General features: G+C 43.7%; 2 protein-coding genes across 8 annotated transcripts in view; both read left to right on the top strand.

The window, feature by feature from the left end:
- The window catches only part of SHLD1 (shieldin complex subunit 1), a 61,504-nt gene that overhangs the window by 33,974 nt on the left and 13,081 nt on the right, over positions 1-14,449 (top strand). The window lies entirely within an intron of this gene.
- CHGB (chromogranin B) overlaps positions 6,508-14,449 on the top strand; it is a 44,290-nt gene continuing 36,348 nt past the window's right edge. Inside the window, exon 1 of the mRNA XM_062571463.1 lies at positions 6,508-6,578. The gene's annotated coding sequence lies outside the window, so the exon portion shown is untranslated. The remainder of the gene's footprint in view (positions 6,579-14,449) is intronic.

The raw sequence follows: 14,449 nt of genomic DNA, 5'->3' as shown, positions 1-14,449 counted from the left end.
GAAATGGCAAAACTAAAATGTGAAGAGTTTTCACCATTTTAAAAGGTTAAGTTGGCCCTATGAGTCACTCAGGGAAAATAAATATTTTAGTTCCCTAGCAAATGTAGGGATTTACTGAATGTCAGGGAAAGTTAAGAATTATCAATCTATATAAAACAATGTGATAGCAAGACTTTCATTGGAGCTCACATCAAGGAGGCTGCACAAATCTTGTAGCTGCTTTTAGGATGCAATATAGCTAAAGTTTTTAGCTATATTAGTTATAGCTAATTGTTTAATTTGTGAAGCCCTAAAGAAAAGAGCAAACCTTGTAAACAAGGCATATGCAAATGATATCTATGTACCAGATCTTGCTGATCTCTTACCAGCTGCCCACCACAAGACACAACCTCATCCACTAGCCACTGACGGCAGCCACGACGAGGCCACGCGTCCAGCCGTGGCAGACAGCATGCCTGGAGGTAGGCACGCTGTGCTGTCTGCCTGCTGGTAGGACTGGCATCTCTTCATCTCACTTTGCTCTGCAATGGTGGTTTAAGAGTCCCCGTGGGCCATTTCTTCCTTATCTTTATCTAAACTGTCATTCCAGTTTTGGCCTTTTATTTCTCATTATAGCTATCTGTGTTTGGCCGTTGCTGTGACGTAATCTAATTTGGACTGCAGTAATTTCATTAGGGCAATTGTTTGAAGGTGCCTGTGAGGCAGTTTTGTACATATTTTTATGCCAATGTTGTTTTCCCAGGGCAGTCAGCGAGCCTTTGTGGCTTAAATAAGAAGGAATTAAATCTTGTAAATAAGTGACAGAACAAGACTTTGTTCAAGTCCTAATGCATAATTTTTCATTTTCTCATTTGCAGATATGGACTCTTTTGAGGTGGAAGCTTTTAAGTCAAACTGAATGGGGTGGATTAGAGGAGGGATAGGCAAGTTTAGATTAGTCTGTGCCTTTCAACCATCATGTATAACTAATGCTACCACTAAATCTTAGGGGGGCAAATAATGAATTTCGGAGAAAGCCTCAAGAATTCATTATTGGCCAAGATGCAGGTTGCAATTGGGCTGGGGAGGGAGGTTGTCTTTGGGTAACTAGATGTCACTGGCTCAGCAAAGCTGCAAAGTAGAATACAGATATGACTGAAAAGCTGATCCTTGCATTGGGCTCTTCCTTGACAGGTGCTTTTCTGTGCAACCCCCTGTTCTGTAATTTTTTTTTTTTTTTTTTTTTTTTTGTCTAGTGCAGAGCAGCTTCTGTGTTTTGAGGCTTTTCTGGCAGTCCTACTCAGCTTTGTCATTACCATCAGATCTGTGTGTCACCCTTTGGGAGTCATCAGTGGAGGTGGATCTGTCCTCTAGCGGTTGGATGGCCCCTACAGTCTGCCAGATGCTGGCAGTGACCACAGTATTGCTGGAGGGAGCAGAGTATTTGCTGAACTTAATAGTCCCCTGTAAAACAAAGGTCTATGTGATGTGACTGCCTTTACTGCACTGAGCTCCTGCCTGAAAGGGATTTGTCTATTAATTGTCACAAGTAGACTGTAAAATTTTCAGGGAAAGACTCTCCTAACAGATATACATGGCATCGGCCATATCCCTGGGTAGCCAGCATGGAAGCCAGAGCCTGGGACATGATTTCAGCTAGCAAATATAATTCCTTATCTGTTCTTTAAGAGCATAATTCCCAAATGAATTAATCCCAGGGATACTAGTTGCACTGGTTTTGGCACTTTTGCATGTTTGTATATGGCTGCAATACACCAGAGGGCTGTGCTGCCATTCGGAGAGACCTGGACAGGCTGGAGAGCTGGGCAGAGAGGAACCTCATGAGGTTCAACAAGGGCAAGTGCAGAGTCCTGCACCTAGGGAAAAATAACCCTAGGCACCAGGACAAGCTGGGGGCTGACCTGCTGGAGAGCAGCTCTGCAGAGAAGGACCTGGGAGTGCTGGTAGATGACAAGCTGACCATGAGCCAGCAATGTGCCCTTGTGGCCAGGAAGGCCAATGGTCTCCTGGGGTGCATTGGGAAGAGTGTTGCCAGCAGGTGGAGGGAGGTGATGCTGCCCCTCTCCTCAGCCCTGGGGAGGCCTCCTCTCGAGTACTGTGTCCAGTTGTGGGCTCCCCAGGACAAGAGAGACATGGAGCTACTGGAGAGAGTCCAGCGTAGGGCTACAAAGATGATCAGAGGGCTGGAGCACCTGCCCTCTGAGGAACGGCTGCGAGAGCTGGGCCTCTTCAGCCTGGGGAAGAGCAGACTGAGGGGGGATCTGATCAATGTGTACAAGTACCTGAAGGGAGGGTGTGAAGGGGACGGGGACAAACTCTTTTCAGTTGTCCCGTGTGACAGGACGAGAGGCAACGGGCAGAAAGTGAAGCACAGGAAGTTCGGCCTGAACGTGAGGGGGGGATTTCTTCACTGTGAGAGTGACGGAGCACTGGCACACGTTGCCCAGAGAGGTTGTGGAGTCTCCTTCTCTGGAGATATTCAAAACCTCACCTGGATGCAACCCTGTCTGACATGCTCTAGGTGACCCTGCTTGAGCAGAGGGGTTGGACTAGATGATCTCCAGAGGTCCCTTCCAACCTTACTGATTCTCTGAATAATCTCTTCAGTGCCCTTGAGTGGTAGATTTTGCTGGCCTGTTTTGGGCAGTAGAAAGAGGCTGGTCGGTCTCATTTTTCCTGTGCTAACTTTAGTGCAAAGTCCTCTCTCTCTTTTTAGTAAGTCGGATGAATGCCTTTCTCAGCCTTGTCTGTTTGGCCTTGCCCAGGGACTGCTCTTACCACATGCACCTCACTTGGGTGCTAGCTCTGAGCAAGCAAGGAGAGCCATTTCCTGTACATGATTAAAATCAAAAGCACAGGCTGCTTTTGCAGAGCAGCTAATCTGCCTGATAGCCTGGCTTGTTCCCTGCAGCAATATTGTGGCCCTGTGCAAGGGTGCTGAAGTGTCAATAGGAAGGAGATGGGCTGAATGAAAGTGCGGAATTCAAGGAAGAGGAACAGGAAATTAAAGTGTCTGTGAGGCTGAGAGTCCAGTAAACCTGTGGAAAGGGGGTTTTGTTTAGTCCTGATGATCTAATAAGCTCTGATTCATTTTTGTCATTATTTTGAAGCTCTAGGAACAACTGCTGATGTTATTACAGAGCTGGGATGGTATGAGAAGACTGGTAGTGAAGACTGATAACAGGAATATTTTCCATGTGTGGGGAACTGGACAACCTTTCCTCTCTGCCTGGCACCCTGAGATAACTCTAATTGCAGTATGTTTTCCCTTTTTCAGAGAGGTTACACTTTTGTGCTAAATTCCTGGGTAACCTTTCACTGTTGTACTTAACACTGCGAAGTGATTGAGCAATGTTTGCATGTTGTTTAGATTGAGGCATCTAAAGTATTTGACAAAGAAAAGGACTGGGAGAACATCCTCTGCTTTCCTGGATATGTTGGTGAATTATGCCACTGCCTGCATGCAGTGGAAGGAACCTCATCAGGTTTTCTGCTTTGCAGGCTGCTTTGCAGAATCTGGAGGCACAGTCCTGCAAGGAGACAGGCTTTCCTTCTCTGCCCTGTTGCTTCCCTACTTTGAAAAGATCTTTTCAAAGGCACTTAGAAGATTTCATAAGATGACCTTTCTCTACAACATTAATGCTGTGACATGACTTCTCAGCAATTACTTGGTTGTGCAAAGGCTGTGATACCTGAGGGCAGGTCTTGTAGAAGAATAAATCCTTTCAGATCCACCCGTGGGAGGGACTTGAAGCATCTTCCTTCCTCTAGCAGATTCAGTGTCTGATTCCTTTCATCCCCCTTTTTTTTGGTGGAAACCCAGAAAGTGTCCCATCTTTCTTGCAGTGTTTTGTCCCATAAAAGGTGGGGTGAGTCTTTCATACTGGTACATGTCTAAACAATAATATGAACCAGATTTCAATATATGTCAAAGTAATGAGGGTGCTAAATGTTTGAAGCATGGAGAGGCAAAGAAATTAATTTACTTCTGGGGAAGAGAAGATCCTCATAGGATGTATTGTGGCTCTAATGCTGTAGACAAGTTTGCATTAAACAAATGGCGGGTGAGAGAGTTGTGGCTAAAGGCAAAGACCACAGAGGAGAGAATCAGTGATTTGACTGTAGCTCCTGCAGGCCCTGCAATAGGATGTCCAAGTTAAATTGCTCCATTTTTCAGTTCTCTTTTTAAGAAAGAAGTATCTTTGCAGAAAACAGTTTCAATGAAATTCCAATTTTCCATAACAAGTAGGGAGGAGTAACGACAGAGCAGTCATGAGGCCTCTAAGCCAGGTAAGCTCCTGTAATGCAGTGCTGTTCAAGCATTTCTCTGCTAGCAGTTCAGGTATACTGGCATAGACATAACTGTTTCTAATTGCTCTGGGTCAGTATTATCAAGGTGCTTTGAGAAAAGGAGACTGAGACAAACCCCTGCCAGAGGAAGGGTATGAATCTGGGAGTTTGCTGCTTTTGTAATCACTACATTTTTTTCTCCAAGTGCCTTTTTTTCTGGTAGGCCATTGCTCTCATAAGGGTGCAAGAACAGCAGTACAGCTGAAGTTCTTCCACTGAATATTTTTGTTTTCTTGAAGAAAAGTGTGAATGAATGCCTTGAATCCTTAAGTCCTTGATATAACCAGGGGAAAATGTAGAAATGTGTGACCATTCCTGATACCCTGACATTTATTTGTTCATGACATCTTCTTATTAGTGTTAGATTTTGTTCCCAAGATATTGGTTTCTTTTTGAGTAATAAAGATGCTCTTCACTATTTGGCACTACAGTCTTGTAATGCAGATATGGTAGAAACAGCCCCAAATGTGTACATTTATGTTGAGCAGTCAGCAAATGGAAAAACATGAAGTGACTGTAATACTCTTACATAAAACTAGCATGCCCTTTCCTGCTGGCTGCAGACCCTGTCTTGGTGACTCAACTTTCAGCTCTGCATCACTTGTACGGGTGGTAAGGTTCTGTGAAAATGGTTTAAAAATCCCAATTTAAATCACAAAGGATGCCTGGTTAGGGAAGAACGATGAAAGAATCCAAGAGAAGACAGCAGGTTGCATCATGCCACGTGTCTGTACACAAATGCTGCTCCTGTTCTACTGCTGCTCTTTTATGTAACTCATCATAGTTACTGCTGAGGTGGCAAACTGTCCTAGGGCCGCATAAATAAATCATCAGATATTCTTTTATTCCCTGTTTATGGGCCTAGCTTATGTAACAGACATGTGCTAGAGCACTCTGCTCTGAAATTCTGGCATCTCTGGAGCATGTCTGGATGTCCCAGAGGTAAGGTATATGAGATGCTGAGGCACCTGCATGTCCGAAGTAGTGAACTTGTTCAGCGGTGGAGAATGTCACTTTGTTGCTGCATTAGCAAGATTTTTCATTTTTGTTTTTGCCTGGCCTGATTCTAAAAGCAGAGGGTTTTCTACTTTGCAGTTTGTCAGAATGACATGTCTTGTTGCACAAAACATCTCAGAGGAGTCTGGGAGGCCTAAATTTTCTGTATGAAGTTTATTCTTGTTTGGACATGTTTCTCTTCACAAGGAGACTTTCACTCTGTGCATCTCTTTATATCATTCAAACCTTTTCTCAGAGTCATGTAGCATGACTGTGTGCTAGAAAAATAAAGAGCTTATTTTGCCCAGAAGGCTCTGCACTGACAATCCTCATTGGAGTGCAGCAAGAAAAAACAAGGTGTCTCTGCTCTGACTGCTGTGGTGTTATCACTTCTGAATTTATTTCTCAACTTTGAAGCTTTTTTGGATGTTGCTGTGACCTGGTAACAGAAATGGCTATTGCTGTAATAGGCACTGGCAAGCACATAGCCATATTGGGCTGTGTGCTGCTTGCTGCTTTTTTCAGCGTGCTGAGGGGTTTTGTGCCCATTGGTGGGTGTAAGTTGGGAGCAAGTGGCTGACTGGCCTGTTCTATGTGGTTAATCCTATCTCAAAGAATTATAGGTAAATAAGAAAACTTAGATTTTAAAAAATGCAGCTGCATGTGATGTGCTAATGCAACAGGCTGAGAGAAGGGGGATTGGTTATCTTGTCAATGAGAATAAAGGTAAAGAGCTGAACAGTAAATCTAGGGAGCAATCTGAAACATGGTTCTGCATATGTCATACGACAAAGAAAAGGAATGATAAAACCCCAAATCAACTACTCTCTTGCACAGCATGTAATTAGGTTATGAACCTCTCTGCTACAGGAAGCTATTAATACTAAGAGCCTAGTAGTGTTTAAAAAGGTATTATATGCTGCTATGGACACAAGACCACACCAAGTCAATAGTTTTCCCTGACATGGAGGTGGTGAGATGTTGTGCACCTCACATGGTGTTTCGATGCTCACACTAATTCCTAATTCCTGCCTGTGAGGCAGGTCTAACACAAAAACCAAGCTGGTGCCACATGTTCCTGCTGCTGTTGCACACCTTGGTGGCCAAAGAGCAGCGGCATGATGCACTGGGTGAACTTCTGCTCTTGTCCTACCCAGCAACACCTTCCTTTCCCCACTGGAAATCTCATCTTGGAAATGGGAGAAGTGAGAAGCACAAATGTGTTAATGCATGTAAGTCTTGCCTTCACTAATCCTAATACCTGGTACTTGGAATACTGGTGCTTGAGAATTAATCCTTGGATAATCAGTCCAAAAGCGGAAGCAGGAGGGGGACTGAAATAAGGGCACTATTAGAATTGAGCGGTGCAATGGGGAATTGGAGGGGATGATGGGATAAATTTCCCTTTCATCTCATCCACAGCATAGACTGTGCATGTGGCTGGACAAATACTAAAGTGGTCTTTGAAACAGAACCCACAGATTACACACATTAGAAATAAAATAACTTGTGATGATCCAGAGAGTACCTTGACCTAGTGCTTGGCCCAAGTCTTTCTGTATGGTTCTTGGTACACATTTGTTCTGACTTTAACACTTGATATCATCTCTACTTCTAGTCATGATACAGCACAAGTGGGATCGGTCTCTTAATATTTCTAATTTAGCAGTAATTTCTTGAAGGGATGAACTTTCTGGTGAAGTGCTGAATTGAAGCAGAGTTGATTCACACTACTGCTGTCTCCAGTCCCTGCTGGAATTAACAGTGCTCTCTGCTGCTTCCCTGGGAGGCTAATGAGGTTGTTCCTAGGTTAATTTTTCTCTTGGTGCAGCTTTAATTAAAATATAATGAAGATAGCAGAAGATGCAAAATAAAGTAACTTGAGGAAAATCCATTTCATGCTGCACCAATGCTTTGTGGTAGGATACTTATTGCTGCTAGTTATTTTACATGAGACACTTGTCTAATAGCCTGTGTTTGTGAATTAGCTGTAGAGCCTGTGACAGCACTTGGGAAGCAAAGTTGGAGCCAGTGGCCTAGCTGTGGAGTTTGCACCAGAGGGTTTTATCCCTATGTTAGAATGTGAGGATGTATCAGTATCCTTCAGCCCAGCAATCTTGGCATATGAAGGGAAATGAGACATGGACAGGCTGGAGAGTTGGGTGGAGAGGAACCTCATGAGGTTCAACAGGGGCAAGTGCAGAGTCCTGCACCTAGGGAAGAATAACCCCATGCACCAGTACAGGCTGGGGGCTGACCTGCTGGAGAGCAGCTCTGCAGAGAAGGACCTGGGAGTGCTGGTGCATAACAGGTTGGCCATGAGCCAGCAATGTGCCCCTGTAGCCAAGAAAGCGGATGGTCTCCTGGGGTGCATTGGGAAGAGTGTTGCCAGCAGGTGGAGGGAGGTGATCCTGCCCCTCTCCTCAGCCCTGGGGAGGCCTCATCTCGAGCACTGCGTCCAGTTCTGGGCTCCCCGGGACAAGAGACAGGGAGCTACTGGAGAGAGTCCAGCATAAGGCTACAAAGATGATCAGAGGGCTGGAGCACCTGCCCTCTGAGGAACGGCTGCGAGAGCTGGGCCTCTTCAGCCTGGGGAAGAGCAGACTGAGGGGGGATCTGATCAGTGTGTACAAGTACCTGAAGGGAGGGTGTGAAGGGGACGGGGACAAACTCTTTTCAGTTGTCCCGTGTGACAGGACAAGAGGCAATGGGCAGAAATTGAAGCACAGGAAGTTCTGCCTGACGGTGAGGGGGAATTTCTTCCCTGTGAGAGGGACAGAGCCCTGGCACAGGTTGCCCAGAGAGGTTGTGGAGTCTCCTTCTCTGGAGATCTTCAAGGCCCACCTGGATGCAACCCTGTCTGACATGCTGAGCAGGTGACCCTGCTGAGCGGGGAGGTTGGACTAGATGATCTCCAGAGGTCCCTTCCAACCTTACCCATTCTGTGAAATATTTTCACAGAGTGAAGAAATCCAGTATTGTTGTTAGTCCTCGCCAGTCCACTGACTGTTGCTGGAGACTGACTTACTCCTGATAAGGATTCAGCCTTTTTTCCCCGCTTAAGAGGGATCATTCCTCTTCAATGGATCAAAGCAAAAGTGAGCTTGAAAGCTAGATCCAGTATGTAGAATGTAACCATCATGTTACAGTTAGCAATTGTGATCTTCACTCCCCTCAGGATGAGTTAAACCGTGTGGGATAAGAAGGAAGAACATGAGTTGTTGGCAGAAGTAATTCTTAGCATAGAAAACAATGTTATTGCCCGTGGTCTTCCCACGTGCATGCACAAAATATTCAGGCACTTAAATTCTTGATGACTGCTGTCATTAACAATACCTGGCAATGAAATATTTATAGAGGAGCCTTCCTGTTCCATAATGCATTAGTTGACTGGTTATCTTTACAGCATACTGAAGAGTTGGTCATTGAGTGAGGTGGTATAAAACCTTAAGGTATCTTTCATATAGTAATTCACCTCTAAAAGTGCACATGGCTGGTATTAATACTGTGGACCAGTAACCTGCCTCAATCTGGTTTGCCAGTCTTCTTCCATGCAGTGCACTCACTGATGCTCTTTCTAGACACCAGCACCTGACTGGGTTTGTACTGAAGTGTTACACTGTGCACTTTCTGGGAATCACAGCAACGTGTGTGTGTTAGTCTGGCTAATTTGACCCCTATTAGTCAATAATTGCCTTGCAGAGACCTGCAGAATACCCTTGCCTCTACATTCCCCTGTTTTAAAAAGACGAGTGCTTCTGACTTTCTTCTGAATCATCTGGCAGAAGTCTCTGCACAGCTGAGAAGAGGAACTGGCACAAAAAAAAGCTTCTCAAGACTGGTAGAAAATGAATGAGTAGCAGTCAGACTTGGAGAGCCAAGTTTTCTTTATAGCCAAGATGGAAAGGAAGGCAGTGTGACAGAGCTGTACTACATTAGCTAGGGGGAACTTTGGCCTCCTTAGAAAGATAAAGATACTAATTCTTGGTGCCTGCTTGTCTCAGTTTCTCTGGAGTCTGGGAGCTGATCTTAAAACCAGCGTGATCCTGAAACTGCGGGGTGGGCAAATTTGAGAGAAGAGGGGAAGCTTGGCTGGGTTTAGTTGAGTCCGGCAGCCTTAGTGGTGGGATTTAACCTGAATCTGCCAAGGGTTTTGAGGCTCTGCTAGGCTGGGTCTTGCCTCTCTCCTCACTTCCCAAACATCCCTCTGTGGCTCTTTGCAGCCAGCAAGTTTCAGGAATCTGGCTCCCTCCCTTGCCACCACATGAGGAAAAGAGGTGGTTTCGTTCCTATTCTGGAAGCTGACAATATTTTGGGTTTTTCTTTTGCAAAACAGTTTCCTGCTAGTTTGGAACTGAGTTGATTCCTCAGAGAGGAGCAGAAACATGGTCCCGTGGATTACGTTTCTCTTCCGGATACCATAATATCCCTAACAGCTCTTGCGGCTAATTGCGACCGGGATGAACTGCTGCTTGAAACACTTTGAGTTTGTATATGCATCTGAACATCCTTATGGCTTAGCTCCAATATTTTATTTCCACCAAAGATGAAAGGGAACAAGCAATGAAGCAGAGCCCATCATCTTCAGAGGTGTCACATCTCTTCCCAGAGAAGTCATTAGTATTCTCTATCCTGCCTCTATTAGAGCAATATCTACATGACTGTATTGATTTAACTCATACTTTGTCCTTTTCTGCAGTACTTTGCCCCAAACCTTCTCTGCTTTCTACTGGGAGATTTTGCAGGAGAATCTCTGCTTTAGTTAATGTTTACGTAAATACTACCTGAAGCCCAGTGCAGGCTTTGAAAAATATCTCTGTCCCAAGTATGCACTGAGGCACATCAAGTCCTAATTAAAGGCAAAAAAAGAATGATGGAGATGCGATAAACCATCTGCAGTGCCATATCTTGGCACGAAGAGCAGCCCTGGGGCCAGGTGAGGGACAGCACAGGACTCCCTGCAGAAGGGGCACAGCCCAAGGGGTGAGCGGGGCGGTGTATACCCATCACTCAGAAGCATTGAAAGGTGCCTTAGTCAGTGAAGGCCTCCCAAAATCATATTGCTCAGTGCCCAGCAGGGAAGGCTTGCCATGGATGTTCTAGTTCATTCAATGGTTGAACTTTAAGTAAAACCTGCTGCTTTTCCCATTTGGGTGTAGTAGTACAGAATAGTGTTGTCTGCGTGCACTGCTTGTTGGGTGGATACCGCAGAATGAACCAGCGTACTGGCTGTAAGAGAGAACTATGATGTACTTGCATAAAGTAGTTTCTAGGTAAAAACTTAAATATGCTGCTTTCATATTTGCTCAGTAATCTGTTCATCTGTTTACCTTCATCTTCTTAATATTTTTACAAAACCTTTTTCTTTTTTTTTTAAAGGAAATTAAACCATTTTCAGCTAGGGAGCTTTCATTAGATGTAGTCTGTCGCATGTGTCTGCAGCATCAGAAGATACTAGGTTGTAATTGAGTTTTGTGTTCTCTCTGAGCAGAGTTCGTCTCAAAACTCTGAAATCTAGGGGAAAAAAAATCATTTGTGCAGCTGGCCTTCATAAAACAAAGGGAGATTAAATCTGGAGCTGTCACCAAACTGCTTTTACAGATGCATCTGCTGCAAAATAATTAGCTCTCCTGAGCCCAGTAAGTTAATCAGTGTCTTTTGTTTGTGTCTGCAGTGAAAACAATTAAAAGCTCAACTCCTATTTTTTAGGTAAACTTGCAGGTTCTCTGGTTTTAAGGGTAATTAAATTCATTTTGATGGATATCATAGTCCAAAGTGTTCCTGGTAGACAGCTAGCTATCTGTAATATAATTTACCTGTAGCCAGGATGTAATTTCTTTTCAATCACCTTCTTTTCCTTAGGTGTTTTTTGGCTAAAGATTGCAAAAACCTTTCCTGCTGCCCCATCATGTAAAATGCATTTTAAATGCAAATAGTGACTATTTTTGTGTTTGTACAGAAGAAAACCCTAAGTTTTTATTTCCAAGTTTCTTTAAATTATTCTGCTACACAGGGGGGAAACTCAGGAAAGCAGCAGAAAGAACAAACTGTCTTGGTTGTAATCACTGATGAAAATCCATATTGGGAGTTTGATGTCAAATCCAGTGGGAGACAAGTAGAGCCATAGGAAACGTGATGGGGCAGGTTCAGGTATTTCTGGAGAACCAAGTATATATTTTATGCTTTTTGTTAAAAGGGGGCAAGACAAGTGTCCCATCTTGCATGTGCCAGTGCCCTTTTAAGCACAGTAGTGCGCATGGATGTGTGGCAGGAGCCCCACTGAGCCCCACAGCTTGGCAGAGGTGGGCAAGCCTGCATGTGCGCTGGAGCTAAAAGACAAACCTGCACCTTTTCAACCTGTTCTCTAGCGTGTGGCTGTGCTGATGGAGTCGTGCTTAAAAAAAACAGGGTCGCACCCCACAATTAACTGCCGGCTTCCTGGTGGCATCAAGTCACCAGAGCTGTTCTTGCTAAAATGCACATTTGTTTCCACCTTTTGTCCCAAGTTCTTACAAATTCGATGCAATAGACTGGATTTTTTTCAGTTGAAAAGAATGAGTGGCAGACACTACAGAGAGGGGCGCTAAGGGCACAGCTGAGCCACTTCGGAGACAGGTGTATTTATTTAAAATCTGTGACCTTTGTTATATCCTGATCCAATTGCTCATTCAAGGGCTCCAGCATTTTTTTGTGCCCTTAATGCATTAAACATTCTTCCAGCTAAAGCAAACTTTAGATACATCTTCTGCTGTCTTAAGAGTTATGATTAGTTTTTGCCATGTGAAAGTGCCGAGAGGAACTGGAATGGGCAAGTGGAAAGTGCATTTGTTTGGAGAGCAGAGAAGTGAAGGATTCCAGCGCTGTGACCCTGGAGGTCTTACCCTCCTGAGCTCAGGGGTGCTCTGGATGTTGATTTTGTTCTGTCTGCTGCTCCCTGCTTAATTCAATTAGTTGCAAATGTATCTACCCACCTTCTTTGCAAGTTAATCATGTTATTTATATGTGAGTCATTGTCAGATAGGAGCATTTGGGGGGCAGGCTTTCATCATTGCCGCTGTATCTCCTCCAGCAGACAAATGTCTGTATGCTTTGCAGAAGAGGTATTCCTCTGGTGGGTGCTGAGGCTAAGGGGGTGGCTCACAAGAAAATCAATCTACTAAGAATGAGAAAATTAATGAAATTGAAGAAGCAGGTAGTCAAGGTAGCAGAATACAATTCATTACTTATGTCCTTGGAGTCCTTGTCTTCTCTGTGCTCAATCTTTTTTTTTTTTTTTTAATAACAGCCATAAACATTAAGTAGCCTTTGAACACCAATTCCAAAACTTGAACCGAATGTAATCGCTGAAATCTTTTTCTCTCAGAATGTTCTGCTTTATAAATAAGCAGATGTGTGTACTGCAATCACAGAACACAATCTGATTGAATTCTGTTTTCTTTAGGCTCTTTTAAAACTGTATTTTTGGGAGTTTAAAACACTCATACGATTGGTTAATTTACGTGGACTGTCAAAATCCCAGCCTAGATCTTGAATTTGAACCAAGAAACTTTAGCTCATATGAGACTGTAGCTGCCAAACGCTTCCAAACTAGATGTAGAAATTTACCATTTTATTCAAAAAGTTGAGCCTGCTTTCACTGTTAATATGAAAAGCCAGAATGTTTTAGTTTCTCTGTTTTGGAAGTAGTTCAGCATTTTTCTTCTACATCATATGTGTTGCAGATGATGTCCTATACTAAGGTATTCATTACTTCAGTAAATATTTGTCCTAGTCTTTGGCTGTGTGAACTGCTGTATTAACATGAAGCACTGTTTGTCTTAATGTTGGCCTGGAATGCTAATAATCCATCAGGAATCGGGGAGGACTGATCCTTCAATGACATTTTAAAAAGAGGAGGAAATGTTAGAGCGAGTGTGGTGTTAACTTCTGTGGCCAGCCCTGTCTGACAGCAGAGTCGTTCATACTGTGTGCGTCGTTCTGGGAACATTTAGTATCTGGTGCGTTTAGTATCTGCACTGCAGCCACTGGTTGTCTGGACTCAAAACTGCTTTCGAGAACTCCTGTGCAGTGACTGCTTGTTTGTTCAGCTTTAACGTTTTTTTTGTTGTTGTTTTTATTTCTTGTCTTTTTTTTTCTTCAGTGTAATTTTGCAGGGAGGAGGGGTCGTGTATGGAGACCCAAGTTCTCTCTTAGATTACTAAAGAGCGATGGGAATCGCTAACTGTCAGATTACATTGGTTACTTTGCATTTGAAGCTAAAATAAGAGCCAAGGCAATTTTGAGAGTTTGATAAGCTACAAATTATGCATTTACTGGTGTTTCCCAATGTCTGGTTCCTACTATAGTCTCTTGAACCCATTTTTGGGGAGCTAATTCTGAACAAACAGGGTTGTAACTCCTCTCGCTGCTGTGTTGAAAGTCATACAAGCACTCTCACATCCACTTGAAAAATAATTAGGGTGCAGCTCTTCACTGTCTGTAAGTGCTGTAAATGTTTACATGCTCAAATAGGTTATGAAAAACACAGCGCAGTGCCTGTCCATCTGTACTGTCTTTAAGGGAGTTGACAAGCTTTAATTTGTTTCAAAGGGGTAGTTTGTGTTTTCCCCTACCTTTTTTACACGATTGCTTTAAAATTAGGGAGTTGTTTTCAGCTAGACAGCCTCACAGCCTAAAATCTTTCCTTTATGAAAGGAAAGCTTGAATTGCTGTAACTTGCTGTCACTCGTCTGCCCTTTTATTTGTTTTGTTTTTGTAGGAGTGATTTTTTTTTTTGTTCAGATACTTGTGTAAATGTTTTCTAGCTGATAAAGCAACATCTTTGTGTGCCTGGACTTTTCTGACCATGTAAACATCTAAGTCATAGAAGCGTGGTGCGAAAACATTGTATGGTTGCAGTAACCATCGCTAACCACAGTTCGTCAGTAGCTGAAGGTGTTTCTGCAAGAAACTGTCCAGCAGTTCCCATGCAGCGGCATCGGGCTGTACAGAACAAACAGCGTTGGGCAGCCAGGTCGGACTTGGTATGCCATGGGAAATGTAGGGTTTTAGTTCGCTTTTTTCAGGAGCAAATCTGAAGCAACTGAAAGCTTTTACTGTTCAG

The sequence above is a fragment of the Rhea pennata genome, chromosome 3 (genome assembly GCF_028389875.1).
Source record: "Rhea pennata isolate bPtePen1 chromosome 3, bPtePen1.pri, whole genome shotgun sequence".
Classification (NCBI taxonomy): domain Eukaryota; kingdom Metazoa; phylum Chordata; class Aves; order Rheiformes; family Rheidae; genus Rhea; species Rhea pennata.
The sequence above is the reverse complement of the archived record's forward strand: the minus strand, read 5'-3'. Positions and strand labels throughout refer to the sequence as shown.